This window comes from Pogoniulus pusillus, chromosome 1 (genome assembly GCF_015220805.1).
Source record: "Pogoniulus pusillus isolate bPogPus1 chromosome 1, bPogPus1.pri, whole genome shotgun sequence".
NCBI classification, from domain to species: Eukaryota; Metazoa; Chordata; class Aves; order Piciformes; family Lybiidae; genus Pogoniulus; species Pogoniulus pusillus.
In genome coordinates, this window is record NC_087264.1 from 31311900 (window position 1) to 31339388 (window position 27489).

General features: G+C 49.0%; 1 long non-coding RNA gene across 3 annotated transcripts in view; it reads right to left on the reverse strand.

Moving 5' to 3' along the window:
- The window catches only part of LOC135177527 (uncharacterized), a 70788-nt gene that overhangs the window by 11241 nt on the left and 32058 nt on the right, over positions 1-27489 (reverse strand). For all 3 annotated transcript variants that reach the window (XR_010303091.1, XR_010303090.1, XR_010303088.1), the window contains one exon: positions 1322-1438. This is a non-coding gene — a long non-coding RNA (uncharacterized LOC135177527). The remainder of the gene's footprint in view (positions 1-1321; positions 1439-27489) is intronic.

The window sequence follows — 27489 nt, forward strand, 5'->3', positions numbered from 1 at the left end:
ACAGGGTAGAAGGAAGCCTCGGCTAGTCACCCAGACAGCTCCTTGAGCTGAAACACCTTCACACTTCAAAGATAAGAGACCAGCTCACCAGGCTCTGTGGCAAAGGCAAAATCACAGTTCTGCACCTGAAACTCTTCAGAAGTCACACAGGAATCCTCACACTCATCTCCTGCTTTTGGACAGGGTCACAATGCTCTGGGACTCCAGAGCAAGCTACAAAGATAATCCAAGGCCTGGAGCACCTTTGCTGTGAGGACAGGCTGAAGGAGCTGGGAGTCTTCAGCCCAGAGAAGAGAAGGCTCCAAGGGGATCTCAGAGCTGCATTCCAATAGCTGAAGGGATCCTGCAGGAAGGTTGCAGAGGGGCTTTTAATCAGTGTGTCTAGAGACAGAACAAAAGGCAATGGTTTGAAGCTGAGGCACAGCAGGGCTAGACTGCAGCTGAGGAAGAAGTTCTTCAGTAAGAGGGTGTTGAGACTCTAGGACAGGCTGCCCAGGGAGGCTGTGGCTGCCTCCTGCCTGGGGTTGTTGAAGGCCAGGTTGGATAAGGCCTTGAGCAGCTGAGTCTAATTGAGAAGTGTCCCTGCCCATGGAGGGGAGGTTGGAGCAGAAGAGCTCTGAGCTCCCTTCCAACCTGAGCCATTCTAGGATTCTGTGATTGCTACTTTTGACTGGAGCAAGACTCTCTCAGACATTGATAATATGAGTATGCAGTGAAACTGCACATATCAAGCCATCAGTGTCCCCTGTGAGCCAGATACATGAATTCTTCTCTGTAGAAGTTGCCCTTTGGAATTAATGAGAAAATAGAAAGCAATCCTAAAAACTAAGCAAGAAACCACAAGCGAAGCAGAAGGATTAAATTAAGCACAAGCTTGCATGAGCACACCATAAGGAATGGAAGAGAACAAAGAGTTGCATTCTCCAACGTATCAGCATGCAAGAAGCCTTTGTGCAACAGGTGCATTTTTAACCCTTGTCTCTGACTGGAGCAGTAACACCAGGAAAAAAGATTACACAGACTCCCTCTCTCATCTTGAACTTAATGCAGCCCTTTACTAGTAACATGCAAGACTTCTACCCACTAAAGGCCAAGCCAGTTCCATATTAATGCCTTTTACACTGGAAGGTGTTTGTTAAAATGGCAAACACACAGAAACAGAAAGGGCTTACCCAGCACTGCCAGCCACAGGAAGCTTGGAGAGGCAGGGAGAACCCGAGCACTGTCTGCCAGGAGTGAAGAGGGTATTCCACAAGCACTGCAAGCTGCTACTTGAGGCACCTGAGCCACTTCATCTGAGATTAGGAATGCCTTTGCTTACCTGGGAAAAGCTGAGGAGCCACCCAGGCAGTGAGAGATAAAGCCACGAGAAAACACTAGGCAGAAACTCGGCACTCTCTAGGCTGGAAGTCTGTGCCCTGGCAGTTGGAGATAAGGCCTGGGGAAAGGAAGGAGATGATTAAAATTACAAACAGCCTGGAAATTTGCTCCTGTGTTTCTTTTCTGGAGAGCCAGTATCTCCAGGTGAAACCACCACCCCTCGGTTCAGTGGAGACCCAGAAAGGGCTGCATGCACTGGTCATCCTAGAAAGGCTGAACCCATTTCAAGTGACAGGGGAAAGCAGAGGGTGCAGAGTCATGGCAGAGTTACAAGCATTCTGGTATCTTTGGCTGCAGGACAAGCTGCAGACAGGGTTCTCTAGCACAGGACCCAGCTCCCATCTGTTCCCTCTGGTGGGACTTGAGCTTCGTTCAAGGAAAGCAGCCGCATTGAACCCAGGCCCTCGGTTATAGCAGAGGAGCTGCTTCTAGTTACAGCTTCCAGGAAATACATGGGGGCCAAAACGGTTACAAACTGCTCAGGGCTGTGCACACTGCAGCATTTAAGAGAAAATTCTCAGAGAGCTGCAGCAAGTAAACAGATTACAGATAACAGCCCAGCAAGCCAAAATCAAGGTGCTGCTACCTCTTCCTGCCTCATTAAAATTCATGCCTTATGAAATAACAGAGGACAATGATCAGAGCCTCTTTTGCTTCTGCATTTAAATCAGAACTGCCCCTGTGTGTCTCAAAGTCAAATATATCAGGTAGCCCTGAGTTTTGGGAGGCAATTAAAATCATGGAAATACCTAGAGGCAGCAAAGAGCAGTGTGGTTTGTGACAGCTGCAGAAGTGTCTGTGAACAGGACTCCTGGGGCTGAGTCTGCTTTAAGCTTAGATGTCTCAACAGCTGAAGATGCTTGGCCACAGTGAGGTGATTCAGAGCAACAGTTAGGAACCTGCACCCTTAGTCATTGAGCAAGGATCATTTTCTGGGATACGTGTACTGCCAGGCTCCCAGAATCGTCCCTGGAGGCTGCCAGGCTGCTTTAAAGAATGAGTCAGAGCAAAAGCATCAGGCAGCTGTTCCTGTACTCACTCTGGAGGACCCTGTCTCCCACTGGTGACTGAAAGGCATGAGGAGCACCCCTCAGTTACCTGGCTTCAGCTGAAGCCCGGCAGAGCTGATCCCCCTCCCCACCTCACAGGGAAGCTCAGCCAAGTGGGCATATTGGTGCCTCAGCCACAGGGCTGTTCTCCTACTGCCTCTATGGCTCAGGTGGCCTCTGCTGGCTGATGGGAGCATGGGAAGAGGCAGCTGCCTCTGCACAACCAGAACAGAGGTGTGACACCATTCTGGACCTCAGCTACACCCCTGGGACTGACAGCACCATGTCTCACCCCACCTATTTGACCCAGACAGTGAAGAATGGAGTTTCTGGTGAGGCAAGTTTCTGATGTGAATACAGTTTGAGAGAGCTGTTCCAAGAACAGAAGCAGGCATTTCAAGGCCAGACTGTGATGGGTTAAAACTTCCTAGAAACCACCTGGAGATGTCCACGGGTGAGTCTCTGGTCCCTGATACAGCCAGACCCTAAAGAGCCCCAGCTCCCTCAGCCTGGACTCACAGGAGGTGTTCCACTGCCTGCAACAGCTCCATGGCTCTGTGCTGGACTCTCTCAAGCAGCTCCCTGAGGTTCTTCTTGAGCTGAGGGGCCCAGAACTGGACATGATATTCCAAGATGTGACTTCACCAAGGCAGAGTAGCTACTTAGAACAAATAGCTATAATCAAATGCATCGTGAATTGCTCTTTTACAACAAACTAGAATAAAGGCAAAGGAACAAACCAGTTAGAATAAGGAGGGATAAGTTCCTCTTGAGCTGCTTGAACTCTTGGGTATGCAAACAAATGATGGCAGAGGTGGCAACTAAGCCTAGGCAAAATGACATCATTCATTGCACATCTGCTTCTGGGGAAAGTGTCATGGGTCTGCAATCACAGCAGGATGAACTCGAGCTCCTTCTCTGACCTACTCATTTCTCAACCAGTTTTACAGCTCATCTCACCCTGCTGGGTCATGGTAACCGATAAGGCAGCCTGACATAACCAGGCAGGCAATCCTTGGCATGCTGCTCACTGTTCTGCAGCTCCAACAGCCTCTACCTTCTCTCCCCCAGAATGCTTCAGCTCTTCTCAGATCCATGTGTGATAGGAGGAAACATCAATAAAAAGGAGAAACAGAGAGGAGAAAGGGCTTGCTCTTATGGGATTCACTCCAAAATGTTCCTAAAAGCCCCAGCAGGTAGCAGTGAGCAAGGATGTTGCATTCTCAATGCAAGTTGGAGCATACCACAGAATGTCTGTGTCCTCAGAGACTGATGCAGATTTTTTCTGAGTTTCTGTCTAAGGCTCTGGGTTTAGCATTTCAGTTCCAAAGTGATGCAAGGGAGGCTGGCCATGACTGCAGAACTGAGAATTCATCCATCACCAGTAGTCACATCCAAGCCTGCTCAGGCAGAAACACCCTTACCAGAGGCAAAATGTGGTTCCTATGTATAGAGATTTCTATTTTCAGCTACTGAGCTGCCTAAAAATAAACTCCTGCTCTAGTGCAAGTTTCCTTCAGTCTATTTTATTAGTCCTGTTAAAATGCAAAGCCCAACTTTGATTTGCAGAAGCTATTCCTACTCTAGCAGTGCAGGTGGCTGGCTTCCAGCATCCTGTGGGCACACTTTACATTCTTCTACAGAACTGGGCATTTCCCAAAGGATACTACTTTAGATGTTGAAAAATAGCCCTCAGCGATCCGCTGCCAGCTGAAGCATCCAGAGTGTCTGCCCTCAGAAAAGGTTCAGTGCTTTTGGCAGCAGCTGCAAGCTGGTATGCTTTTCCAAGCCAGAGGCCTTTTTTGCCAGACAGTCATCTGCAATAATGTTCTTACACAGAAAATGCATGTTCAGGATGCTTGGCATTCGGGCACTGCAGAGAGGCCAGAGGCAAGGAGGTCTGAGGCCCTATCGGCTGGTGCTGAACTATAAGGGAAGCCACTGGAAGGCGGCACAGGTGGTACCCAAGCACTGGCATTCCCGGGAGCATCCCTCCCAGGACTACAGGGCCACAGGCCAGCGGTGCAGGGCTGCCCAGCACGGAAACTCTGCCCCTCCCCGTGGCCAGCAGCAGGTCTGTGATGTCCAGCCATGGGGCACTGGGACCCCACTTGTGTAAGTGGCAAACCCACCCAAGGTGCAGATGCCACAGGACTGTGACCAGGGCAGCAATTCTGCTGCTGTGACAGAAAACCTCCAAAATCTGAACTGTAAAGGCTCTCCTTCCTCTCCTAGGGGACCTTCCTGAGGGGTTTGTTTACAGTTCAGGTAATAGATTACATCCTTCACCTCATGAACAGAAATTCCCAAACAAAATAGGATTTCATGAATTCAGATCTTGAGGGATGTGTGTGGACCTCTCACCAACCATAGCCTACATCTTTTTATAAAAGGGAACATATTCCAAGAATCATAGAATAGAATCACAGAATCGTAGAATCAACCAGGTTGGAAGAGACCTCCAAGATCATCCAGCCCAACCTAGCACCCAGCCCTAGCCAGTCAACTAGACCATGGCACTAAGTGCCTCATCCAGTCTCTTCTTGAACACTTCCAGGGACGGTGCCTCCACCACCTCCCTGGGCAGCCCATTCCAATGGCAAATCACTCTCTCTGGGAAAAACTTCCTCCTAACATCCAGCCTATACCTCCCCCGGCACAACTTGAGAATTGAAGCCTGAGAAAAGATCTTCAGATGCAAAACCTGTGCAGAACACTCAGAGGCACAGTCAGGCATGGTTGGATACCCAACTCTGCTGGATCATTTTGCTGCCTCTCGGCAGAGCAGGACTGCTGTGCTTTCCTCATCTGCTTCTGTGAGCACCTGGACAGCCCTGCCTGGGCTGCTCTTGGACAGGGTTAGCTCAGCTGCTGCATTTTGCCCAACAGGGGCTAAGGAACGTGCATTGCCCGCAGCCCACCAGGTACCTCTGCTGCCCTTCATTCCAGAGCAGGTTCAAAGGCAGGGCCCAATCAGTCTGTGCTCTAAACCATCATCACATTCACATTTAGTAAGAATGCTGCAGCATTGTGACAACTCCAGTGTGACCCAGAGCTAGCATCTGCTATGGGGATGCTTCTATTTTTCAGTTTTACCATGACCTTAAGTTTTTTTCTCTCCATCTCTCCTTTGGGTAAAAGAAATAGAGTTTTCTGGAGGCACAAGTACTGCTGAAATGAAACGCACACATTGACAGTCTGCTTCCCTAGTCGGGGTTTTGGGTTTGCAGTTTAGTAGCGTTTCTGCATTAAAATGTCATTTCATCCTTTAAAAGGGCAAGGTCCTGCATTAAAGTGAAGATTCTGTATTCAAAGTACAAGGTCCTGCATCTGAGTTGGGCCAATGCCAGGCACAAATCCAGGCTGGGTGCAGAGTGGGTTGAGAGCACTCTCTGAAGAGATTTGGGGGTGTTGGTTGCTGAGAAGCTCCCCAGGAGCCAGCAGTGCCCTCATACAGCCCAGAAAGCAGCTGTGTGCTGGGCTGCAGCCGGAACACTGTGGGCAGCAGAGCAGGAGAGGAGATTCTGCCCTTTGGCTCTGCTCAGACCTCACCTCCAATCCTGCCTCCGGTTCTGGGCTCCCCAGCAGAAGAAGGACACAGAGATGCTAGAGGGAGTCCAGAAGAGGCCACAAAGAAGATCCAAGGGCTGGAGCACCTCTGCTGTGAAGACAGGCTGAAGGAGCTGGGGGTGTTCAGCCTGGAGAAGACTCCAGGAGGACCTTACAGCTGCCTGCCAATAGCTGAAGGGATCCTGCGGGAAGGCTTCAGGGGGACTTTTCATCAGGGTGTCTAGAGACAGGACAAGGGGCAATGGTTTGAAGCTGAGGCAGAGTAGGCTTAGACTGGAGCTGAAGAAGAAGTTCTTTAGTAGGAGTGGGGAGAGAATCTGGAACAGGCTGCCCAGGGAGGCTGTGGCTGCCTCTTGCCTGGGAGTATTGAAGGCCAGGCTGGATGAGGCCTTGAGTCTAGTTGTGAGGTGTCTCTGCCCATGGTGAGGAAGTTGGAGCAGATGAGCTCTGAGCTCCTTTCCTGCCTGAGCCATTCTGTGCTTCTATAAAGCATGGAAGCCTTTTGCTTTTCTTCTGTGAAAATACCTGTGCCAAATGCCACAGGTTATGTGTAAGAGTAGATAAGATATAGCCAAGTGGCCCCAAGCATGGATGCAGGAGAAGGTCTCTCCAGAGAGAAGTGTTCACAAGAAAAGTTCAGTTAAGCACAGCCAGCCTGGCACTGGTGCTGCCAAGCAGCAGATGCAGTGCCTGTATGAACACAGTTCCCACCGGCACAGCTACTGAGAGCAGCCTTTGAAGTCACAATGAAGCACTAGCAAAAGCCATCCCTGGGCCACTCAAATACATTTCTAATGTCTCACAACTGACCAAAAAAACCCCAAACAAAAAAGTGCTGTGCTTACCCTACATAGGCCAAGGATGGCACAGAGGCTGCTGGGGCCTCCAGCTGGAGCTGCCCTACCCCTTCAGAGCAGTCTCCAGAGCAGCCAGGAGCCCTTAGCCCCAGCAGCAGACATGCTGCAAATCCAACATAAGTGGCCTGCTCCCAGGTTAGGTCATGCTCTGCCATGACTCAGGCCAGGGCCGTGGCTAGGATCTCAAAGGCAACACAAAAGGCAGTCTGCAAAGGGGATCCCCATCCAGTTTCTGTGACTCAGGTTGTTCTCTGACAGAAGGCTTGGTACTGGGCACAGACCACCTGGAAAAGCATCAGGTGGAGGGCTGCACAGGCACAGCCTTCCTGGCAGGGGACTGGGCAAAGGGCACACAGCCAACCTGAAGACCTATGGAGCCCTTCCTAAGGAAAAGCTTTCTGGGCTTTTGTAGCCTGTTGTCCATTCCTGCTTTTATTCAGTTTCCCATTTTGTGTGCAATGGCAAAAGTTGCCCAGCATCCTTCCAGCTCCTCAGATTTCACCTACTGATCTCACTTTTACCAGGTTTCCTATGATGTCTTCTTTTGTAACACTTTTCTCTGTCTCAGATGTTCTCTGCCATGCTATTTTCCCCACTTCTTTTGTTCTTACTCTCAGGTTGCCCTGACCAGGCCCTAAGGCAGCCGTTTCCAGCTCTGTCTCTTGTCCCAGTTGCTAGATCTATGAGCCCTTCTGGGAGCTCCAGGCATTTCCTATCATCTCTTTAGTCCTCCTTCTATTTCTGAGATACTGCCAAAGGCAGCAGAGTGGCCACTGGACTTCAGGGTCAGTCGGACTGTAGAAAGGCTTTGTTAAATCCATTTTCTGTAAAAATAGCCTGCCCAGCTCTATTTGTGACAGTGGCCTCATATTTTTAGGCTCCTGGTTTAATAATAAGAAAAACAAAGCCCAGCTAACTTCTCCACCTGATTGTTAAACCAGCAACCTGAAAGAGCATTGAGGTCTGACTTTGGTTTAATTTCTCCTTTGGCTTCACTCTCTGAATGAGGTTTTTGCTGTGCTGTGAAGGCTGCTTACCAGGCAGTTTCTCCAGCCACTCGTCACTCTCTGCTCCCTCCTGGTGCTATACACTTGAGGGGATAAGCTTTACTTCCCAGTAACAACATCTGACATCACCACAAAGACATCCACCGGGTCTCTAACTAAAGAAAGCAGCACAGGAAACAACCTAATGTGCCATGAGTTACTTCAAGAAGTAATAGGTTAAAAACCTCCGTAGGCACCGTGTGAGCACCCTCAGGCTGTGTGCTCCTGTGCAGAGCTCTCCCCTTTTGGTGGCTTCTCAGTAAATTAATCATTTCTTCAACGTGCCACAGAGCTGACAGCTGCCACACAGCCAGTTCTTCACATGATGCATCTGAGCTGCTTAGTTCTCTAGAATGCTGTCACACAGGCATTGCTGCAGGTCAGGCTTGATCACATTTCCCTTGGGAGCCCACAGCTAAGACTTTCTTCAGTTCACATAACCAAGCTCTATAGGACTTCATTGATCATAGTTTGAAATGAGACAATCTGTCCTTCTCCACATGCTGGAACACGTTAGCAGCAGTCCTAAACACACAAGCGAAATGTTGTGCCTCTGTGTGCTTTCTCTGCTCCCAGTGTGCTGTGCTTCCATACTCCAGGTGTGCAGGGCAGAATACAACCAATCGCAGAATCACCGAGGCAAGAAAAGGCCTCTGAGATCATCAAGCCCAGCCTATGACCTAACACCACCACATCAGCTAACCCATGCCACCAAGTGTCACATCCAATCTTTTCTTACAGACTTCCAGGGATGGTGACTCCACCATCTCCCTGGGCAGTCCATTCCGGTGCCTAATCACCTTTCCATCAGGAAGAGCTTCCTAATATCCAACCTAACCCTCCCCTAGAACAGCTTCAGGCCATGCCCTCTTGTCCCAGGTTGCTTGGGGAAAGAGTCTGAACCTCACCTGACTACAGCTTCTCTTCAGGTAGTTGTAGAGAGTGATAAGGTCCCCTCTAAGTTTCCTCTTCTTCAGGCTGAACACCTCCAGCTCCCTCAGCTTCTTCTCATCAGCCTTCCCCTCCAGCCCCTCCCCAGCCTCATTGCTCTCCTCTGGCCCCACTCCAGCACCACAGTATCTCTCCTGCAGCGAGGGCCCAGAGCTGCACACAGCGCTTGAGCTGAGGCCTCCCCAGTGCCAGTACAAAGCAGAATGACAGTGCTGGTGCTGCTGACCACAATGTTCCTGATACAGGCCAAGATGCCACTGGCCTTCCATGCCAGCTGGGCACACTGCTGGCTCATGCTCAGCTGCTGTCGGCCAGCACTACCAGGTCTATCTCTGCCAGGCTGCTCTCCAGCCACTCACCCCCAGTCTGTATGGCTGCATGGGGTTACTGTGGCCAAAGGGCAGGAGCCTGCACTTGGTCCTACAGTGGTGCCTGCAGTGTGGCACATGGACATTGTTAGCCTAGCAAGGGCAGGCTGTGGCTGAGTGTCACACCACAGACAACCAGCACCACTGCAGGCAGAAAAGCAGGGCAGCAAATGAAGGACTGGGCACTGGATATCTACTCACAAGGCTGTGGACAGCCTAGGGAGAAGGCTCTGGGCTGGCAGAAGGAAGCCACAAGCTCAGAGGAAAGACTCTACTCAGTCTCTTCCACAGTATCCCCATGGTCACAGGTGACAGCACTGAGGTATGCCATGGGCCTGAGGGGAGAGGGTATCTGGACAGGGAACAGCAGACAGGGCCATGCTAGCCAGGAGTGTTGGAGCTATGGGTATGACATGGTGTTACAGTCTGCCAGGCTCAGCCACGGCTGCAACAGCTCTGGAGGAGAGGAAGTCAGAAAGAAAGAAGGAATTCCAGAAGGAATTCCAAAGGAAGGAATTTGGGAAGGAGGGAATTCAGAATCACAGAATGTCAGGGGCTGGAAAGGACCCCTGCTAGAGCAGGATCACCTACAGCAGATCACAAAAGGATGTGTCCAGGCAGGTGGAAGGAAGGGAATAATTTCCAGCAAACAAACCAACCACATAAAAAAGATCAACAGAAGAAGAGAAGCTTAAAAATCCAAGAAGTAAGGTCAGCATATGGGGACCCACTGCTTCTGGAGAGGTCTGGCTCAGGCACTCAATTCACACCTAGGACACATGCCAAGTCCTCACCTAAGACAGTGCAAACATTCAGCTGAATAGATTAATGTTTCATAGGGAAGGTCATCTAGGAAAAAAAACACTTCCAAGGGTGAAACAGGAATTCTCCTGTTCTCAAGAGGGAATTTGCATACAGATAATTCACTGTTCTAGACAAGCAGGATTCAGTGTGAACATGAAAATAAATATTTCTGGTCACATCAACAAATCAAATCAGCACATGTTCATTGTTCAGTAGTGAAATATGTCATTGGAGAACAAAGCCCACCACAAGATGTGGGTGTTTCTGCATACACACTCTGGAATGTCTCATGCCAAGAGGAAGGAAGGGGCCCCAAACCAACAGAGAGTGGCATTTCAGCTACTTAGACTGACAGGGATTGAAGTCAAGCAATTAAACACTGATATTTCCTACTGGGTGGACATCCCAATTTGTATCAAGTACAGGCAATCAGACAGCAAAATATCTCATTCAAGTAAGGAAAGGTTGTGAAGGCTACCAGCCCTGCCACACAGGGACTCAGTGGCAGCTTGCTTTGTGAAAAAGGGAAAATTCTGAGTGTTTCATGTAAATTAATGAAGCCCAAAATCCAGCAGTTTTGCTGTGCAGTTATTTTTCTGCACTGTTCAAAAATAAAAGGGTCCCTGCCAGAACGTTAGAAGACTTCTCTCAGTGCTTTGAAACCCAAACAAGACACTCTGGAGCAGGCAAAGCATGGCAACACTTTCTACAGTGTCTGCCCCTGGCACATAACCATGTGCTGATGCATTTCTCTTCTGCTAAAGGGCAAAGTCACACCGAATCATAGAACAGCTCAGGTTGGAAGGGGCCTCAGAGCTCATCTGCTCCAACCTGGGAGGGGGAGGGCAGCAACACCTCTCAACTAGACTCAGCTGCTCAAGGCCTCATCCACCCTGGCCTTCAGCGCTCCCAGGCAAGAGGCAGCCACAGCCTCCCTGGGCAGCCTGTTCCAGACTCCTTCCACCCTCCTACTGAAGAATTTCTTCCTCAGCTGCAGTCTAACCCTGCTCTGCCTCAGCTTCAAACCATTCCCCTTTGTCCTATCTCTAGACACCCTGATGAAAAGTACCCCTGAAGTCTTCCTGGAGAAAGTGAGCATTTCTAAATCCCACATGAATAAACTCAGGTCTTCATCTAGGTGCCAAGGCTGAGTTTTACACAACATTATGTCCCACCTGAGCAAGTTCACAATGATCTCAGCTGGGACAAGGCACCTGCCTTTTGGGAAAGTTAATGACTTGTGCTTTGCTAATTACACATCAGATAGCATCTGGAGGGTATCCATTAACCTCCTGAAGGACAGGAGTTAGACTGAGAATCCTTAGGTGGCATTGGGATTCTTTTTTTAACCATTGTATTTATCTGTTAATGTCCTGCACACGGACTACAAAACAAGATCTAAATCTCCTGATGCCTGGTCTGTGGAACTCTGCTACGTGATGATGAACAGCATAAGGAGGAATGCACAACTCCACATGAAGTTTGCTTGCTTAGTTTGCTGGGATGCTGGTAGGACCCGGCGGAACAGAAGCAGCAATGGTGCTGATCATGACACTGATTTCAACAGATTGCTAGGAGCAAAATGCTTAGTTCAAATCAGTTTTGAACTGCTTCAGAGCTTGGCTTCACTAGACCTGCTCTTGTAAAAATTCATCTCTTGCTAGTGTGACCACTTTACAGCACAGAAGCTGATTTGAGCGGCTTAGTGGTGCCAGTCCCCTCTGCCTTAGTAGAACTGTTGTCTTCCCAGTAAGGACAGAATTCCTGTTCTTTTCTGGGAAGCAGTACATTAGCAAGCTCTATTGCTTATGTCTCAAGCAATCCTGGAACATGTTCTCTAAGCCTGCTGTTGCCTGTGCTGGAACTCAGCCCAAAGCCTCTGCTGGTGCTTCTCTTAGCCATGCCTGCTCTGTTCCATGGTGCTTTGCACTGCACAAGGGCAGGCACGTCTTAATGGCTTAGCAGACTCAGACTGGCTTTTCCCTCGATCCCTGCAGATGGGCAGCTTTGTCTTGCCTGCAGCAGGGCACAGAAAGTCTAGGAAAAAATCCTTGTCTCTGACACGAAATCTGAAATGTTAAACTCAGCCTCTGCTACCCACCTCTGTGGCTCTTTTGAAATTACTATGGCTGGGAAAGCAGTCTCATGGTGGCTGGACAGCAGCTGAATCCACAGAGGAATGAGACACAAGTTCCATCATGACTTGCTGAGCCTGTGCCAATCTGGCACCATTTTAGTACACATTCTGCAGGTTCCTTCTGTACCCCAAAGCTGCACCCAAGGGAAGAGCCCCTTTGGTGGAGCGTGGTGCCAGCCGCTGCTGCGGGGAGCAGTGGCAGGAGGACGCAGCTGTTCTGCATTTCCCTGGGCACTTTTTCCAGGATGTCACAGAATGTTTTGGCCTGAGCTGAATTCCAGTCTTAATAAATAAGTTAAATAAAGCCTCCTAGAAGCTCCTTCGCATCTTGATGCACTCCCATTTGTCTCCAAATGTTTTCCTTGTCATGCTCTTCGCAATACACAATAACAAAGTTCTGTTCTTGTTTGGTAGGGCTGCCTGTCCTTGGATCTGCTCAGCAGTCCCCGAAAGCATCTTAGCTGTGATCTGTGGGCTATGAGAAGCCAAGGCTCTCTGTGGAGCTGCTGCTTATTGCGAGCTTTGACACACCAGAAATTTATTGCCAGGGGCCAGCTGCTCTGCTTGTTTGCACAATCCTGCTGCACAGGAAAGGCAGCCCAGAGGCACATCCTGCGCAGCAAGAGGGCAAGAGAGAGGATCCTGCCCCTTGATTTGGCTCTGCTAAGACCCCCACCTCCAAGCCTCCTTCAGGTTCCGGGGTACCCAGCAGAAGGGGACACTGCTGCTGGAGTGACTCCAGAGGAGGCCACAAAGATGATCCAAGAGCTGGAGGTCTTCAGCCTGGAGAAAGGAAGACTTCAGGGGAACCTTAGAGCTGCCTGTCAATAGCTGAAGGGATCCTGGCAGGAAGGCTGCAGAGATGGCTAGAGACAGTACAAGGGGGACTGGTTTGAAGCTGAGGCAGAGCAGGGTTAGACTGGAGTCAAGGAAGAAGCTCTACAGCAGGAGGGCGGTGAGACTCTGTAACAGGCTGCCCAAGAAGGCTCTGTCTGCCTCCTGCCTGGGGGTGTTGAAGGCCAGATTGGATGAAGCCTTGAGCCACTGAATCTAGCTGAGTGGTGCCCCTGCCCACGGTGGGGAGGTTGGAGCATATAAGCTCCGAGGTCCTTTCCAACTTAAGCCATTCTGTGTTTCTATCATTCTGAAATCAGGCTGTACTGACTGATAGAGTTTATACATGCATATCGGTAAATAAACTACTAAATTCTGTGTCCCCCGTCCTCAACAAACCAACCAAAACAACTCAAAAAACATAACCCAAACAAGAAAATGAGAAGACAAGGGGGGAAAAAAACCCATGATTGCCAAAGGAAAAAAGAGTGAGATTCAGAGCAATCTTGTAACAGCCTGTCAAAGAGGTACTTGGACGTAGAGCACATTTTGCTGTTTACTCTGTACTCAACTATCTGTAGTTGAGTAAAATCATGATTGGAGTTCCTTAGGAGTATAAATATGTAGGGAAAAAAAGACACAAAAGCTGTCCAATTACTTGAATCAGAGGTAGTAAGTCTGATTGGGTAAGATTCACTTCTTATTAAGCAGTGAAGATAAATTCCTAATGGATTTTCTGAGGCTCTAGTAGATTTAGAAGCACTGCAAGTCTCTCTTCCTCTGATGGTTTCTACAACAAGAGGTGCGACCATGATGAGGATTAGTCAGGGTAGCCCTTTTGTTTATTTTTTCACTGTCAGCTTCCACTCATAAGCCTCTCTACTTTTGCAATGTGGCCAGCAGGCAGGTATGGCAAAGATGGTTACCAGCTCGGGCTCAACCAACCATCAAGCAGCTACTGGAGGAGTCACTCACAGGCTTTCCTTACTTCTGCTGGGTGCTGGCCAGCAGGACTGCAGTAAGCGCTCTGTGGGGCAGCTCTTCAGAAGAGTCCAAGGACTGCTGTGCCAACGCCCACTGCTAATGCAATGTGTGGTGTGCTGGGCTGGATGTTGGCCTTGGGGAAGAAGTCACCATGGCAGACTGTGCAAACAGAAATGCCCTGTTTGAGTGACAGGCTGAGATGCCTCATAAGGTATCTTCAGAGTCATACAAGTCCTTTGGGCACAAACCCAAAAGATGGAATCAATCCACACTCCTTTTTCTGACCTTCTGTCTGAGCTAGCAAGACCATCAGAGAATTGGTCTAAAAATCAGAATCTGCAGTTTCAGTTCACATCTTGAAAGAGAGTGGCTAGAGACAGAAACCCTGTGCTGCTTCCTTTTTAAATCCAGGCAAAGCTTTTCTTGGGGACAGCTGTTTGACTCATTCCCAAGGATCACTGGAACAGGTTGCCCAGACAGGTGGTTGGGCATCCCTGGAGATATTCAAGGTGAGGCTCAACAGGGCTCTGAGCAACCTGACGTAGTGAAGGATGTCCCAGCTGAGTGCAGAGGATTGGACTGGATGGCCTGTGGAGGTCCCTTCCAATCCAGCCCATTCTGTGATTCTCCAAGCCCCACTCCTCTGCTGATGTGTTGTTTGAGGCTGTCCCTATGCACATGAGCAGCACCCGTTAGTGCAGGGCAGCACAGGCACTCCAGTGGCCCCAGGGCTTTACGGTAACAGCACTGCAAAGGAGAAATCAGGGGAAATAAGGATACAGCAGTAGCATCAGGGTCCCTCTCAAGCTCTCAGCTAGGTGTGATATTGTTTATGAAGCAGCAGGAGGTTACTAATTTTCCAACACTCTGTCTGCCCAGGGAAACTTAATCTAACTACCAGTAGGCAAAAATATTACACTTTGACTGGACTTCACATACCGTGAGGAGAGAAACGGTTGGGCCCTTCTATTTTTAACCACAGCATTTCTAAAATTGAATCACTTTGGTGTTCCCGCTCAGGAAAGAAAACAGCAAAGCCTTGGGTTTGTGGGAAGCCACACAAATCAAAAGATCTGTTGGGTTTTCATTGGAAAGAAAGAAACAGTACAGCAATAAGACACCCAGGAGCACGCTCAAAACACAATCAATCTTTTTTTCTCTTTTACTTTTGAACAGCAAGGAGCCTCAAATTCTAACCTTGAGCCTGAAGGAGTCCAAAAGAACTCACTGCTCTTCTTCCAAGTATGGACATGTGAAGAGAGAGGAGCAGCTGGCAGAGGAAGAGCAGCTCAGCTTCACACTGCTTTGCCTCCCTCCAGTTAAGAGCAGATGGAGAGAGGGGATCCTTCCCCTCTGCTCTGCCCCAGTGAGACCTCACCTGCAGCTCTGGAGCCCTCATCTCAGCACAGGAAGGACCTGATGGAGGCAGTCCAGAAGAGGACAGGAAAAAGCTCAGGGGTTGTAGCATCTCTGCTACAAGGACAGGCTGAGGGATCTGGGAGTGTTCAGCCTGGAGAAGAGAAGGCTCCAGGCAGACCTAACAGCAGCTTGCCAGGACCTGAAGGAGCTACAAGAAGGCTTCAGAGAGACTGTCTGCAAAGGCCTGCAGGGACAGGACAAGGGCAATGGTTTGAATTGAGAGCAGAGCTGATTGAGATTGGATGTGAGAACAAGATGTGCACCATGAGGGTGCTGGAGCACTGCAACAGGGTGCCTTTAGGGCTAGTTGGGGCCCCATCCCTGGAGATGTTCAAGGACAGGCTGGAGAATGCTCTGAGCAACCAGCTCTAGTGGAGGATGTCCCTGCTGACTGCAGGGAGGTCAGACTGGATGCCCTTTGGAGGTTCCTTTCAACCCATTCTCTGAGTGTATGCTACGGTTGCCATAAGACCCAGGGGTTTAGACATGCAGGCAAGACACAGAACATAAGCAACAGCCCAGAGCTTTCAGCATATGGCTGCCACCACTGAAGAAACTGCCAGAGTCATGTTTCTGATCCAGGATGGGATGAAGGACTTTAGTTTATTTTATTATGTGTCCTAATCACATGAGTTTGATATCATCACACCTATCATGACAGCAGTGAAGTGCTTGTGTAGGCTGCACACTGCATGGTCTCTGGTTCCTCCTGACAAACAGGAAGCAAATATCTGCTTTTTATTTTTACTTCAACATCTTCACAATATTTTCCTTACATAATCAATCACTGAAAGGCAGCACAGCCTAAAGGACTTAACAAACAACTGAAAAACAAGAACTCATTCCAAATTTATCACTGGAGGAATACTCAGCCCTTGGCAACATCAGTAACTCAATGAACATTTCCCAGCTGGGTCAGAGCTGCATCCAGCAGTGCTGAGATTACTTAACAGGCCTCTTTCTCTCATTGCTCAGCTCTATTGACTGTTCAGATAAGACTGCAGGGCACTGTAGGTGTTACAGGCTAAAGCTAAACAGGTTTGCATTACAGAGACACCAAGCTGAGCTTTAAGTGTTTGAGCTGGACCAGTCTGCTGGACTGTGTTTATATGGAGCATATGCAGAAAGAGGCTACAAGGTCAGAAACACCTCAGGTAGCTTGGAAGCTTGTTGCATGGTGGAGCTCCCTTGGCAAAACATTCTGTCACTGGCACATACTACAAAAAGTCCAGAGATGATCCAGCTTCCGAGCTAGATTCTAGGTAAAGTTATTCTTACTGACACCAAGAGATCTCATACAGTCTCAGAATAGCTCAGAGCTCATCTCCTCCAACCTCCCCACCATGGGCAGGGACACCTCACAACTAGACTCAGCTGCTCAAGGCCTCATCCAGCCTGGGTTTTAACACCCTCAGGGAGGAGGCAACCACAGCCTCCTAGGCAACCTATTCCAGAGTCTCACCACCCTCCTACTGAAGAATTTCCTCAGCTCCAGTCTAACTTTGCTCTGTCTCAGCTTAAAACCATTCCCCCTTGACCTGTCTCTAGACACCCTGATGAAAAGTGCCTCTGTAGCCTTCCTGCAGGATCCCTTCAGCTATTGGCAGGCAACTCTAATGTCTCCCTGGAGCCTTCTTTTCTCTAGGCTGAACACCTCCAGCTTTCCAAAATTACTGCAGAAAAACACAATGTTTCTGCTTACTACTAATTGGTCTGCAGCTGCCTCCCTTAGACAAAAGAAATACTGCTATGGTGTACATACAGAAAAAGGTTAGTTCATGCTTCTTAGGGCTGCAAGGTTGAAAGAGGTTCTCCAGCACCTCTACTCTGTCCAGGTGTATCCACACCTGGAGTATTGTGTCCAGTTCTGGCTCCCTCAGCTCAAGAAGAGCCTCAGGGAACTGCTTGAAAGAGTCCAGCACAGAGACATAGAGCTGCTTCAAGCAGTGGATCATCTCCTGTGAGGACAGGCTGAGGGATCTGGGGCTTGGAGCAGAGGAGTCTGAGGGCTGCCCTCATTGCTGTTGCAGGGCACTGTCAGCAGGATGCAGCCAGGATCTGCTCAGGGATGGCCAAGGACAGGGCAAGGGGCACTGGGGGCAAGCTGGAGCAGAGGAGGTGCCATGGAAACAGGAGGAAAAACTTTGGTGTTGGATCCCTGGAGCAGGCTGCCCAGAGAGGTGATGAAATCTCCTCTGGAGACATTCCAAACCCTCCTGGATGTGTTCCTGTGTGACCTGCCCTGGGTGCTCCTGCTCTGGCAGGGGGGTTGGACTGATGTTCTCTGGAGGTCCCTCCCAAGCCCTGCCTTTCTGTGATTGTGTGCAATACTCATTTCCTGGCAGTACCAACACTTTCCTGGTCACTATCGCTCGGACTGAGGAATGCCCTGGGATTCCCCAGTCCCTGCACAGTGCACAACAATGCTGTTCTGCTGATCCTAAGATAGAAGAAAGTCAGTAGGAGAGAAAGAAACACCTCTACGTTAGAAGAAAACAATTTGACACATCCAGCTGTCAAAGTGCAGTGTAACTCAGATCAAAGAGCAGATCTACTTATACAGAGAGCTTAACAGGGTTTTGTTTTTCAGATGATTACAGGTTAAACATGGAATTTAGAACAATTGTCATCAAAATCAATCAAGCCACAGGGCTCCAGTTTTATAATGAGACTTACTATCTACAGATAGGTGTTCTTGCAATGGAAAAATCACAACTTCCAAAAAGTTACTATATTTATATATATAAATAAACTCCCTCTATTTTCTACCTCTCTTCTAGTCCAAAGCAGACTTTCTCCATCATTTAATTCTATTCCCAAGCAATCCTCTTACTTCAGAGACACAAGCCCCAAAATGTAACTCTTTCTTGTTTGCAGAAGAGGGTTTCACACTCCTCTTGGGGCCAGAGAGATCACTGCAGCCAGACCCAACAAGGAGTGCAACCATCCCACACGATGGCAATTCAGAGTGTGTCCAGGCAATGTGCCTTTTACAGGGGGAGTGAGTCAATCTGCACCAGGATGGCTGGCACAGTCTCAGCAGCTACTGAAAAATGGCACACACTGAAAGGCTGCTGAGGGCTGGGCAGATGGAGTGCAGCCTGCCTCAGCTCAGTACACCAAGGAGCATCACAGCTGGAGTTACATCTGCAGCTCCTGCCAGAGCACTGCCTGCACCCTGCCTTGCTGCATGCAGTCATGGCAGCTGGGCTTCTGCCTGCCTCTGGGGACTGGGCTGTACTCTAGTGCACTCAACTGTGCACGAAGAGCTCTCTTTAGGACAGCTTTTCTTCTAGAGGTCTGTGCCCTGCACTGCATGCATGTCAGCTACTCCTGGCTCAGCCCACTAGGTCAGGTCTAGAAAACCAGAACTGTGAAAGGGTGAACTGCTGGGTTTGCTCCTGAGCCACTGCAGGGCACAGGCTGTGTGTAACTGTGTTTGAAGAACGGTACCTGTGGGTACATACAGCTGTCTTCCACTGAACTCCATCCTGCCTTACCAGCTTCTGCAGCTCTGGAGCACAAGCCCAACTCTCCCCTCAGTCCTGCCTGTGCATGCTTTATCAGCTGCCTTAGCTCAGCAGGGCACTTGGCCAGACTGTTCAATTCACGCAGGCAACTGACAACTCTTTCAGACTTGACAGGGCTTCTCTGCCAGTTCACTTCAGGGATACCACAGAAGTGTTACCTTCTGGCATGAGGCAAATACAGCACCAGAAGTCTTGTAAATGATTTCAGTAGGCACTCCAGCCACAGCTGAACAAACACACAGCTCGGGAATGGGTTGGGATTGCTGCCACTTGGTCAGAAGAAGTGGTACCAGCCTTATCTTGTGAACTTTGGAACTGTCTAGAGCACATCAGTCCCTTTTACACTCCTGAAATGCAAAGTTTGCTCTTACTCAAGGAAGGATTTACAATGTCTGAGAAAGGAAATAAGAGTGTAATGAGGTTCTGGGTTTGAGTCTGATCTCTCTCAGTGCAAATCAAAAGTAATTTCACTAAATAGAAACTGGCTTAACATATAAGAGGATTTCAGAATCAAGCCTAGGAGGTTATTCATTAAAAGTTCATAGCAAATGGCTATGAAAACTCTCCCAGAGTGCCTGGAAGTGTTCTCAGAATTCTGCTCTGACTTGGTTAGAAAAGCAGCTAACAGGGACTGCAGCATCTCCTCGGGAACAGCATAGCTGCATGGATCCCTACCAGCTCAACTACAGCTTCACAGGAAAGCACAGCCTCAGGCCTGGGTGATGCATTTTGGTGCCACTGCCCATTTCCTGGCAGGAGCATTGCAAACCAAACACATTTGACATGTTGGTGACTGAAATTGAAATAAAGCACATGAAGGAATTTGGCCCTGCTGAGAGCAATGTTACAGCTGATATGGGACTGCAAGGTCCTTGCTTCACAAAGCTCTTCCTGTCAACCATCCTGCACCTGCATTGGCAGGGGTTGTGACCATCTTTTATGGCACTATAGGTGAAAGCAAGTCTAGGAAGGTTCCAACTAAGGGTAAGATTGACTCATTCCAACATGAGCTTCAAGTACCCTGATTTTTCCAAGTTTGTTTCTAAGTGGTGGAAACTCTTCTCTTAATGCACTCATTTAGAGACAAACTTCCACTGACAATGGAAAGCAAGGTCAAGAGAGCTTTCCCTGCTGTGTAGGAAGCATGATGTAGTTAGGCACAAACCCAGAAGAGAGCTATCTCTAGTAAAATGGCAGCAGAACAAGGTGGTCATCAGGCAAAAAGTGAGGATTCTGGTGAGGCTTCAGCGTAAGTCATGCCTACCTGTGCCAGTCACAGGCTACGGTAAAGAGGTCCTGATGGAAAGAGACATTACTCAGTCTGCAGTGTTCAAAATCTACTTTCCTGAGTCAGAGGATCACTAAAGCCTGCAGAGTGTGAACAACACCCAAATGAAATACTCTGGCAAGGGCCTCTGAATGTAGAGCAGAGCAATTCCAGTTTTCAAGCCCTTCTGAGATGGAGTTTCCCAGAAAATCCAATGGGAAATGGCATCCATGGCTTCAGACTCTCCTAGTCCTGAAAACTCATCTGTTTCTCATTCAAATGGAGGGCTTCTGGGTAATGCCACAGTACCTCACCTCGGAATTCTAGCTGTTCAGACATCCAGGGAACACGGGCAGGGGAAGACTCTGCAGAGGAAGACTCTTCAGAGGAAGCCAGAAAGCACTAGAGGGAAAAGGCTAAATGAAGTGAATGTCCACACCCAGCACTTCACTCTGCATCAGTCCTGCACCACTCCAGAGATATATTTACACTAAGATGCCTAGGACTCCTCTGACCTGCAAAGTGACTTCTGTATTCCTGCTGGCCACATGCACCTTTCTGGAAGCCTTTTTATGGGGCTAGATGAGGAGGTCACAACAAAGATGTGATTCACTTAGGGTGCTTCCTTCTGGGAGGAGGAGAAAGATGTGCATTTCATGCTTACTTTATGGACCTGTACTAGGTGGTAAAGTTCTGGTAGGCAGGGGCCTACAGAGGTGGCTTTGCTAAGAAGCTGCTAGAAGCTTCCAGTGGAACCAATGCCAGTCAGTTCTAAGGTAGATCCACTGCTGGCCAGGGCCAAGCCAATTAGCAGTGGTGGTAGCACCTCTGGGGTAACCCATTTAAGAAGGGGAAAAAAACCTGTGAAGCAGAAATCGCAGCCAGAAGAGAGGAGTGAGAATGTGCAATAGAAAGAGCTCTGCAGACACAGAGGTCAATGGAGAGGGATGGGGAGGAGGTGTTCCAGATGCTGGGGAAGGGATTCCCCTGAGGAATGATGAAGATCATGGTGAGGAAGGCTGTCCCTTGTGGCACTTAGAGGTAAATGGTGGAGCAGATATGCACCTGCAGCCCATGAAAAGGACACTTGGGCAGGTGGCTGTAACCCTAAGAGGCTGTGGACCTGTTGGAAGCTTGTACTGAAGCAGGCTCCTGCCAGGAGTTGCAAACTTGTGGAGAGATGAGCCCATTGCTGCAGCCCACTGCTGGAAGGACTTCTGACCCCAGGTGGGGGACCCACGCTGCAGCAGGCTGCTCCTGCAGGACTACAGCCCATGGAAAGGACCCACACTGGTGGAAAAGGTAGAGAAATAGAGAGTGCAGTGAAGTCCAGGAGGAAGGAAGGGCTAGAAGGAAGGTGTTTTAAGATGTAGGTTTATTGTCTCTCTACTCTGCTCTGATTGGACTGCCAATACATTAATTTTCCCCAAGCTGACTCTGTTTTGCCCATGGTGGTAGCTGCTGCAAGATAGCCCTGTCCTTACCACAACCCATATACCCTTCATTTTATTTTCTCTCCTCTGTCCTCCTGAGGAGGGCAGAGACAGAGAGGCTCTGGTGGGCACCTGATGTCCAACCAGTGTCAACCCACTGCCTTCTTTTCATTTTTTAACTAAAATGAAGGGAAGGGTAGAGATAACCTAGCTTCAAACAGTCACAGATGGTTTTCAGAGGGAAGATGAAGGTGGTGTCAGGTCTGCTACTTCTGGAAAGGGTCTCTGATTTCAGAGTCAGCTAGCACTGCTCTAAGGAAGAGAAGCAGCTCAGTATTTCCTGGAGGAAGGATATTAGCGTTGGGTAACATTAGCAATAAAACAGGCTTTCATTTGGGGCTACACTGAGCGTGCCAGCCAGTAGACTTGCTCTTCAGGCCACAAAGCAGCCTGGGAGGTAGCACAGCCTGGAGGATGCTCTCAGTAACTCAGGGGGTTCTGAATGTTGCTCTTTGTCCTCCCAGGGAGCTCAGACATCTGGCACACCTCAGGCAAAACTGCTCCGCTGCACAAACTAATCCCTTTACTGCCTGCTCAGCTGCTCAGGGTTTGTGAAGCCCCCCAAAGCCTCTCACACTGCTTTCACTAGCCTTGAACTTAAGCAGCCTCTCCCTGTCACTGTTTGCAGTTCTCGGTCATTTAGATGTCATGGGCTGGATTCTGAACACCATTAACCAAGAGCACCGTTGAAAACAGAGTGAATTTAGGCAACCATGGGGGTGCACTGCTTTGCAGGCAAGGATTCCAGAGAAAAAAGGTCTATAGAAGTGCTGGTCAAAGCCACCAGATGTGGACATTTTTTATGGTTAAATCAACTCCTGGTACAACAGAGTATCTCTCTGTATTTGTGGTCCTGAACCAGATTGCAACACTCAGCCCAGTTGATCCTATGCAAACACAACTGTTGGGATGTATTGAAAGTTTGGAGGAGTTCCAGCTCAGGCTGGAAGAGATCTCAGAGCTCATCTGCTCCAACCTTCCCACCATGCCCAAGGACACCTCTCAGATAGACTCAGCTGCTCAAGGCCTCATCCAGCCTGGACTTCAGCACCCCCAGGCAGGAGGCAGCCACAGCCTCCCTGGGCAGCCTGTTCCAGAGTCTCACCACCCTCACACTGAAGAACTTCCTCAGCTCCAGTCTAACCTTGCTCTCCCGCAGCTTCAAATCATTTCCCCTTGTCCTGTCTCTAGACACTCTGAAGGGATCCTGCAGGAAGGCTTCAGAAGGACTTTTCATCAGCTACTGGCAGGCAGCTCTAAGGTCCCCTAGGAGTTTTCTCCAGGCTGAACACCCCCAGCAACCTCAGCCTGTCCTCACAGCAGAGGTGCTCCAGCCCTTGGATCATCTTTGTGGCCTTCTCTGGACTCTGGCCAAAGGCTTTGTTGTAAACTTGAGGCAGAAAATATTTTCTGCATTTTCAAAAGCAGACCAAAACATCTCCCCAGCTCTCCTCTGGGCTCCTCTACTGTTTTAGCTAAGTAATGAAAAAGAACCCAAAGCTCTGTAATTATGGCAACATAATGCCTGTAGAGTTGACAGGGAAGGATATGATGCACTAAATCTATCACAAGAAATGAGCCAAACAGGTTTCCCTCATAAATCTCTTCTGTCCCATCCCTATCCTTATTTTTCTGTTGACTTTCCTTGAATTGATAGCTTTAAGTTAAACCAGAACCCTTTGGAAGCAGCCACACTCTTAGTTCACTGCTGACACTTCCTGAGTGATTTCTAATCCTGCAACAACAATCAAAGCACTGGAAAAATCCTTATTTTCTAGCATTTTGTCTGGGGATTTGATGGAAGGAAACCTCTCTGGTGTCTCTGGATTTTTCAGTGTGAGCCACTGACAACCACTCTATTCAACTCTGGTTCTTTTTGCCACTGATGAGCAAAAGTTCCGCAGAGAACAAAAGCAACCCAACTGCCAGGGCTCTTCATGAACTCGGCTGCAGTCCTGCATCATGTTTCAGGCCACTGCAGCTTCTCTTACCACTCTGTCTGTAATTACAGGTCAGAGAGGACCACAACACCGTTTGGATACAAGTACTGGGTGCATCTGAACAAAGACTTCTCCAGACTTTGTGCATGTTCCAGTTCTGATCCATCTGTATTTTTATCCTCTTGGCGTGACTTGCAGCAAAATCAAAGGGTACAAGTGGAACCCAGCCAGTATTCTCAAACCAGGCTTTATTTAACTTCTGCAAATTTTCACCCATCTTCACCTCCAACCCACTTTTGACTCAATTCAAGTTCTTAAAAGTGTGGAAAATATTCCTGTCCCGGAGAAGAATCTGATCCCTTTTCTCTCAAATGAAGGCAGAACTCTGGCTTTGGGCTTCCCTGGGAAAATGCCTCCCACTCTCCTCCCAGGCTTCCTAACTTCAGAGTCCAGTTCTAGAGTGGAATCCGACTGTGATCAAATTCACAGGTCTGTGTGACTGGGGATATTGACCTCTGGGTTTAGAGTCTGGCTCTGCATTCCGAAAGCATAGCTGGTAGAGAGGAGAAGGTAGTGCTAAGCAGTTTGCTCCATCTGCTGCCAAAACGGTTCTGTTCTACACTGTATTTTCCATTGCTTTGTGGAAGTTCTTTTTAAATGACTCAGACAATCAGCTTCCTGTTTCCCCTTGGGAATCTATTCCATAGTCTAAGTGACTGCTACAGTTAAGTGATGTTTTCCTTATAAGCTGTCTGCATTTCTTTTGCTTTCTTTTGTTAAGTAACCCTGGTTACCCCTCTGTGAGGATGTCACATGCAAGGGTCATCTCCCTGCCCGTTTGCCGTGATTTATGTCACAGAATCACGGAATGTTAGGGGTTGGGAGGGAACCTCCACAGATCATACAGTCCAACCCCCCTGCCAGAGCAGGAGCACCCAAGGGCAGGTCACACAAGAACACATCCAGGTGGGTTTGGAATGTCTCCAGAGAAAAAGACTCCACAACCTCTCTGGGCAGCCTGCTCCAGGGCTCCAACACCCTCACAGGGAAAAAGTTTTCCCTCTTGTTCCCATGGCACCTCCTCTGCTCCAGCTTGCCCCCAGTGCCCCTCATCCTGTCCTTGGCCATCCCTGAGCAGAGCCTGGCTGCATCCTGCCCACACTGCCCTGCACATCTTTAGCCGCAGCAGCAATGAGGGCAGCCCTCAGGCTCCTCTGCTCCAAGCCCCAGCTCCCTCAGTCTGTTCTCACAGGAGATGTTCCACTGCCTGCAGCAGCTCAGCGGCTCTGTGCTGGAGTCTCTCAGTCAGCTCCCTGACAATCTCTTCCACACAGGCACAGGATCCCTAGAACCAGTCTGCAGCACTGTGGGTAGTCTCCTTGTCTGCTTCTTCAGAAAATCCATGCCAAGAGCAGTGTCCTGCTTGGCTGACTGTAGCCATAGCTGTGCTGCTCCCAGAGCCAGCACATGGGGACAGGGCTCTTGAACTTCCCTGGCTATGTCACAGCACAGAGCTCTCTGTCACTTTGCAGCTAGTGCTCCACACAGGACAGAACATTTCCTTTTATTGAAAATTTCAACTAAATGAGTCTTCAACTACAATTTTTTTGAGAAACCTGAATTTAAAGCTTCCTTTTGCCCCTTGCATCACACAACCCACACAGTCACGCAAAGGAAAGTGTACCACATGTGCATGAGCCATGAGAAAATCATGAAGCTGTCCTGACTGCATGCATGTTTATACGACAGCAATCAGCTCCTTCGAGCAGTGTGCCACAAGTGCCCGTAGATCCAGTGGCCAAACCTGGCAAGTATTGTCTCGCCCAGAAACCCGGGGTAGGAAAGGGAATGACTGGAGGAGGGAGAACAAACCAGTGCAGGGTAAATATTTCTCATGGCACAACACCACAATATTCAGTTGCAGCCCTGGACTGGCCTGAGCTTTAAACAAACATCTCTGCCAGCTGAACACTGGCCAAGTGGCAAGTGGCAGCCTCCCTGCAGCCTGATATACACCCAAATGAAAACGTTTTGGGTGCCAGCTACCAGGAAGGCAGCGTTTTTAACACCACCACCCCATAATTTATAGCATCTTGGGTTGAGTTACTGCACTTAAGGGTCTGTTAATGCTTGTCTGCTGGATTCTAATTCTCAAGGGTTTATGATCTGACCACTGAGATGCTTTCAGTATCGAAACCTCGGGGCACACAATGGCAAGCCAAGAGCAGTGTTTAGGTAATTTCTTGAAGGAAGAATGTTAGGTGGTTTCCAAAACCTGAGACAGGAAGGAGAGGAGGCAGGAAGAAATGAGCAGTGGCACTAGTGAAAGCTGCTCATTTTCTTGTGTGCTCAATCACTTGACACGACTCAGACCCTACCACATGAGCTACTGCTGGGAGCTGATGTTACTGGCCTTGCTTTCAAACTCCTTTGAAGATGGAGGCTTTTGCAGGACGCTGAGCTTTCAAATGATTGCTGAACAGCATTTGGCTCAGCACATCTCAGCCCCTCCAGATGCCTAGAGATGCACACAGCTGCAGAAGATGCATTGGTGGACCCCAGCACCACGATTTTACAAATTCAGCTGATAAGAACCACAGAGGCAAACACAAACTCAGGAATGTTTTCTACTCCGTTACAACCAGCACTGTCATAGCACTGCGAGCTGTGACGTGCACAGGTCCTCTGAGTCTTTGTGAGGCTGAGGTAAACAAAGGAGCTTTAGCATAGACAGGCTCTGTGCAGCTCAGATACAATCACATCCTTCTTTTTTAAAAGCAGCTACAGAACAAAGAACAGTATCTCTGGAATGCTGGGGTGGTTCATACACCCCACCTTAGGGCTTTGTGCCTCACTGTGCTCTCATGGGTTTCTGATCATAGAATCACAGAATAGCTCAGGTTGGAAGGGAGCTCACAGATCATCTCCCATGGGCAGGGACACCTCACAGCTAGACTCGGCTGCTCAAGGCCTCATCCAACCTGGCCTTCAGCACTTCCAGGCAAGAGGCAGCCACAGCCTCCCTGGGCAGCCTGTTCCAGAGTCTCACCACTCTCCTACTGAAGAACATCCTCAGCTCCAGTCTAACCTTGCTCTGCCTCGGCTTAAAGCCATTCCCCCTTGTCCTGTCTCTATCCATCCTGATGAAAAGTCCCTCTGCAGCCTTCCTGCAGGATCCCTTCAGCTACTGGCAGGCAGCTCTGAGGTTCCCCTGGAGTCTTCTTTTCTCCAGGCTGAACACCCCCAGCTCCCTTAGCCTGTCCTCACAGCAGAGGTGCTTCAGCCCTTGGATCATCTTTGTGGCCCCCTCTAGACTTGCTCCATTCTTAATGCAGCTACAGAACAAAGAACAATATCTGTGGATACCCCAGAATGCCATGGTGGTTCATACACCCCACCTTAGGTCTTTGTGCCTCACTGTACTCCCAAGGGTGCTGATGTGTAGTGAGGAATGGAAATCCCAAACTAAAATCAACCCCAAAGCTACATACAGCAAGTCTAAACCTTTTTCTAGAGCAGCAGTAAAATCTTTAGGAATAATTTCAGCTTCTTGCAATTGGCTTCAAGCTACTAAGTGCTGATTAGCAAGATGTTTGGTTAGGATGCCTGTCAGTGAGCCTCAGCATGAAGTCCTCGCTCCCAAAAGCTGAAGCTGTTATTGTAATCTGAAACAGGAACACACTGTTCAGTTGTGTCACACCAACCTACACCAGCGCCTGCCACGAGGTGCAGAGAGCTCCCTAATAGAACTCTGGACACATACACATGTGCCAGCAGCATGCTGCAAAACACAGACAGTTAAAATGCCCTCCAGAAGGGAACAGCTCATTAGTCTCTACCTGAAGGTTCACACTTCTGAC